A 6,087-nucleotide genomic window follows, 5' to 3' on the forward strand; every position below is an offset into this window, starting at 1 on the left:
TAGATATTGGAAAAATTATGAGCTTAAACTTTAAAAACCACACCACAATTTATTGAACATCCTATATTATTTTAATAGTTGCCAGAAGAACTCTAGAGAAAAGAATTATGCATGGTGAATGAACTTATGTTTGTTAAACTTAAATGTAATGCTTAAATAATTCTGTAGAGGATTTTATCACATACCTGGCATGGCAAGTATGGCTGCAGCTGTTCTTTTAACTATTCAAAATTTATAACAATGAGTAGTAATAAGAAAAGAGATTATAAAAAGGTTAGAAAAAATTTAGGCTGCAATCTAATATGAACAATATGATTTTGAACTCTTAATCTCAACAGAAGATGACAAATTGAAGTTACTAATTACTAAAATAAATCCTTTAAAAACACTTTTAAAATTTAAATAAAACAAAACATGGTAATTACTTATATAAAGATAAACTCTGAAACCTTTATATTTTACAAAGATAAGGTAAGTTTATTTTTAAAATGTGAAAAAATGTATGGTCAGTGGACTGGTGTGGAAAAAGACTTTTTAGTATAGACTTCCTATCAAAGTGTATTTACATTGTAGTTTCAAATAACAATTTTTGTTGTTACATCATTATAATCTTTTTTATAATTATATGTGTACTAACTTCAGAAATTGTTAGGTATTTAGCTATAAACAATTGCATTTATGATGTCATAGTTGTCATTATTTACTAGTAATTAAACTTCAAATTTAGAAAATGTGAAATAAAAATATTTGAAAGTACATACATGAATTTCTGGAGTTGTAAGAGCAGTACTTTTGTAAAAAAAAAAATTAACTAGAACTCTCCTACCATCATAAGTTCATACATACCTTTTCAACATTGACCTACACATTATCATTTTTAAAACACTGTTTTGAGCTACTTGAATTTCTATACTTTTGAAAATAACTTAAGAAGCTTAAATATAATTAGATAACATAAGTATGCATTTTACACAAACAGAGTTCCTACTAGAAATTTTACAAAAAAAGTCAATGATTGGAAAACAAAATCCAAATTACCTTTTTGAAATAAACTTTACATTCAAGAAAACCCTGATTTTTTTCAGAACATTTTTATTACATTTTGTTGAAAGATTTGAAAATTTTATTGAACTAGTAAAGTTATCATTACAAATATTATTTGAAAAAGATTTACTTGTCAAAACCTGACAGGTAAAATAATTTTTGTAGTTATTTACTATGCACATGTACTTAAAAGTTAAAGAACCACTATATTACAAGTTTTTTTTTGCTTAAGTATCTCAATTTTTAAATAAAAAGAATCAGATCTGGGTGTAAAATCAAAGTTAGATCTCTCTAACTAAAACCAAGAGGACTTTTTAAATTCAAAATCCAGTTGGAACCAGATCCAAATCTTTTATAAAAATTAAATTCTGGTAGGATGTGGATATTGGCAAGCTGGGTAAGTGTCAAATATGCACGAAGGAAAACTTTTGAACAAAGGGTCAAATGTGCACAAAGACACTTTTGCTCAAGTTGAAACTTTTTATTTATTTTTTTTTAAGTATCACCCTAACCCTTGACGGTAACTTTTTTTTAATATGGATTTTTTTTAATAATAATAGTATTTTTTTTACAATCACTGCTACCCTAACCCTTGGTCAGTTACTCTTTTTTATCTTTATTTTACTATCACTGTTATATCTAACTCTTACTTTTGGTCAGTTTTTTATTTTCTTATTAGTATTTTTAGTTTGTATGGTTTTATTTTTATCCATTTGATTTAACTTTTTTTTTACTGTCACTGTTACCCCTAATCCTTGGTAGGTTATTTTATTATTATTGTATTATTATTTTTTAACTTTTGTGCAAGAGTGACCCTTAGTGCAAAAGTGACTGTTCATGCAAACGTTTTTTTGTGCAAAATCATCTCTTTGTGCATACTTGACCACTTGTTCAAAAATGTCTTCTTGCATATTTGACCTGTCCCCTGGCAAGCTATGGCATTTGGATCTGGTAGACCAGTGCTTCTGAAATGGGGTTCCGCAGAACCCTAGGGTTCCGCGACGCCTCTCAGGGGTTCCGCGAAGCCTTTCTTAAGTTTAAAAATTTATGTAAAAATTATTTACATTTTATGTAAAATTAAAATTAGGGGTTCCGCGGAAAAGTTGAACTTTGGAAAAGGGTTCCGCCACTAGAAAAAGGTTCAGAAGCACTGTGGTAGACCATTACTAAACGTTCTTAGCTATAAATAATTCGTATAACATTTGATTAATGATAGTTTATTTAACTTTTTGTTAACAGATAATACAGAAGTTTAAAGTGCACTACACCTTTTTTAAAAGCCTTATTCCTTAGGGGTAAAGCCAGCTATGACTTATGAAGTTCTAAATTTCTTTAATCAAAAAATCTGAAAATGTGCTTATTTAAAATTTCCCCTAATTTAGTACATGCTAAACTATGGTTTTATAGTATACAATGTAGCATTTATTGTTGTATCCATCAAGTGTTTACGGAATATTCGATAAGTATTAATTTTTTTGTTCAATATAAAATTATTCTGGTTGAGAGCTACTAAAGACAACAATTACTAGAAAGTACTGCCTGGTTTTTTAAAGTTTGAAATTAATAAAAATATTTTTTTGACTTTAAATAGAACTAATTAAATTACATCCTTAATTTTATTTACAAGTATATTATTCTAAATCTAAAAATAGGGAACGAAATTTAAAATTATTTTAAACTTAAGTTTTTTTGAAACTTTTTTTCAAATTTTGTCACCCTTTTAAACTTATTGATCTTATTTAAAAAATATAAAGATATGGGTAAAAAGTCTTTAAAGCTTGTTAAACTATTGATATTTTCATTAAATTTATATAATTAGAAATACAATACTTTTTATAAATATTTTCTCACTAACACTTTCTTCTTATTTATATCTTAAGATTAACTTTTTTATTAATCTAAATTTCATTTTGTAGAAGTGCCACTTAAATTTATTATTTTTGGAATTCAGTCTTTGATTCTTGTTTTTTTTTGAACGGAACAAAAATATCAATTTCGTTTTAAAAATTTTTATCGGAGAGCTCTCTTATAAAAAGTTAAAGTTGGTTTTATAAAATAGTATAGGACTATACTCTATAGGCGTCTTCTTAATGTCTTAAATATCGTAGTTCATTCTTTGGTTTTTATAGTTTTGTTTTAAATAAAGTCACAAAAGTAGTTTTTGTCTTTAAATTCATTGCTAGAGGACTAAGTTATAAAAAGTCAACATTGATCTCAAAAAATGGTTTGGTTAGAGTCTTTTTCAAGGTCTGTAGTTTTGCAACTCAGTCTTTGTTTATTTTGATGAAAATTACATCACAAAAAAGGTTAAATTTCTTCTTAAAATTTTTTGTAAGACAATTCTCTTGTCAGGAGCAACAAATTGACAATAACTTTAAAAAATTCTTCCTCAACTTTTTTAATTTCGAAATACATTCTATGACGTTTCTTAATGACGCAACAAAATAACGATAATTTTTTTGAAAACTTTTATTCGAGAATTCTTCTATATAATTATTCGTCTTAACAAGAGGCGTGTCTAGACTTTTTTCAGGGGGGTTGAAACTTTTTTTGTTCAACTCAGAGTTTTTTGTGTCGTAGTCTGTATTAATAATTAAAAAAAAACCTTCATAACTGTCCACAACGTATCTGTCTAACATTTCTTAGGTACACAAAAATGTTTAAACTTTAAACAATTTGAAAATACCAGTAAAAATGAATACAAAATCTTAACAGGTAATCCAGTTCTTTAATTTATAGTAGAATAATTTAAATATAAACAAAAGTCCTCTTTTAAAGATACTGTAAAAATTAGTATACAAAGCAAGCTAAAAACAAAACACTAATCAAAATTACTAATTTACTTTCATAATAATAGAAAAACACATTCAATGTTATGTAAATAAAATACTTATTAAAACAGTTCCAATTAAAAAAAACTAAATAAAAATTTATACGCAAACGATTACTTGACATTTTGATGATAAAAAAAAGTTAAACAACGGTTTTTATAATGTTGTAAAAATAAAAACAATATGCGATTTGGTCAAAACTTTCTTAAGTTCAAAATGAAACCCTTGAGTTGTAAAACCATTAAAAAGTAGTTTTTTAAAACACTTTTCATTGGCTAGTTTTGAATGAAAAGTTTCGTTTTTCAAATAAGAAACTTTCATAATTATACAACTTTTTTATATTTTTTACAACTTTTCTACAAAAATCTTATAAAACTAGTCATTTTTGACGTAGTTCTTTCAAAGATATGAACTTAGTTTTACTTGATATCAAATAATTAATATATAGATAAGAATTGTTAGTAGATTATTTTAAAATAAGATCACGTTCAATCGCTTTTGTGTTATATTTATTCCAGTTTTTTTTTTCCGGGGTCGCACTGGCAACCAGTCAAAACACGCCCCTGGTCTCAACTAAAAATATTGCAAAATTTACTGTAATGTAAAGAGCTTATTTAAATAAAAAAATTAGTGGAAATTAAAAACTTTAAACACTACGAGTTTTCGATGGTAAAAAATTACGACGTTGTCAAGCATAATAGTCAAATTTATAAATAACATTTTAGTTTTGATTATTTTGTCATTTATGAATAAGTTTTTAAATAACTTTATAGATAAGCAACATTGTTCAGTGCAATTGCAGTTTACTATTTTATTTTACTTGACCAGGCCAATTTTTTTTTTACCACCAAAGCCCGGTAGTGAATAAAATATTCAATTTGCACTAATATTATTATTTAAAAAATTCTTCTATAGAACTAAAAATTTGTCTTGAATGAGGTATTATTGTTTTCCTTTAAATCTGTAGTTTTGAAAAATATTCTTCTGTTTAGTTTTTGTATTTTTATTAGTAATAAGTAAAAAAAAAAAAAAAACTTCTACAAATAAAATATTTCACCAAAGTTGGAAGTTAAGTTTTGTGGAAACCGGTCAAATATGCACGAAGACATTTTTGCACCAAGGGTCAAATAAATAGGAAGGGACAATTTTGCACTAAGGGATCTTTGCACGAAGACATTTTTGCAAGAGCTGTCGCTTTTGCACGAAGGGTCACTTTTGCAGGAGAGTAAAAAAATAAACATAATTAAAAATAAACAAAAAAAAAATTAATAAATAAGAAGAAAAAATAAGTTACCAACCGAGGGTTAAGGGTAACAGTGACAGTAAAAAAAAATACTAATAAAAGTTATTAAAAAAAAAAGTATAAAAACAATACTAATAAAAAGTAAATTAAAAAATAAACAAAAAGAAAAAAAAAAGACAGTTACCGACCGAGGGTAAGGATTAGGGGTAACAGTTATAATAAAAACAAAGAAGAAAAAAACAAACAAAATTTATTCATAAAAAAAACTTCAAAATAAAAAAACAATAAGAAATAGACTAATAAAAAACGAACACGTAGAAAAAGAAATTTACTGACCTAGGGTAAGGGTAAAAGTGATAGAAAGCCAAACTAAATTATAAAAAAAAAAAAAATTCAACCCATGCAAAAGTATCTTTGTGCAACAAAGACCCTTCGTGAAAAAGTGACCCTTCGTGTAAAATTGACGCCGTGCAAAAATGTCCCTTCGTGCTTATTTGACACCTATTTTGTGGGTAGGAGTCTAATATGCACGAAGGGACATTTTTGCACGAAGGGTCAAATATGCAAGAAGACGCTTTTGCACGAAGACACTTTTTCACGGCGTCAATATTGTACAAGGGGTCACTTTTGCACGAAGTGTCGTTTTTGCACGGGTTGAAATTTATTTATTTTAATTTCTTTTTTATATTTGATTTTTTTAAACAATATACAAAAGACACTCGGTGCATAATCCAAATATATTTTACGGTATTATCATCTTGTTTTCATCTTATGAATGCAATAAAAAGATCTGCTTTTGCGAAAAAATTGGTGAAAAATCAGAGTTGTGTTGAAAATTTCAATTTGGAGAGATTTAAGATAATTAAAAGTTTTTATAATGTGTTTGACTTACTTAAAATGGAAGCTATATGTATTTCTTATAGAAAAATTTTGTAGGCAAAAATAATTTGACTGTAGTGTTGCTTTATT

Source organism: Thalia democratica, chromosome 2 (assembly GCF_965202585.1).
Source record: "Thalia democratica chromosome 2, ktThaDemo2.hap1.1, whole genome shotgun sequence".
Lineage (NCBI taxonomy): Eukaryota > Metazoa > Chordata > Thaliacea > Salpida > Salpidae > Thalia > Thalia democratica.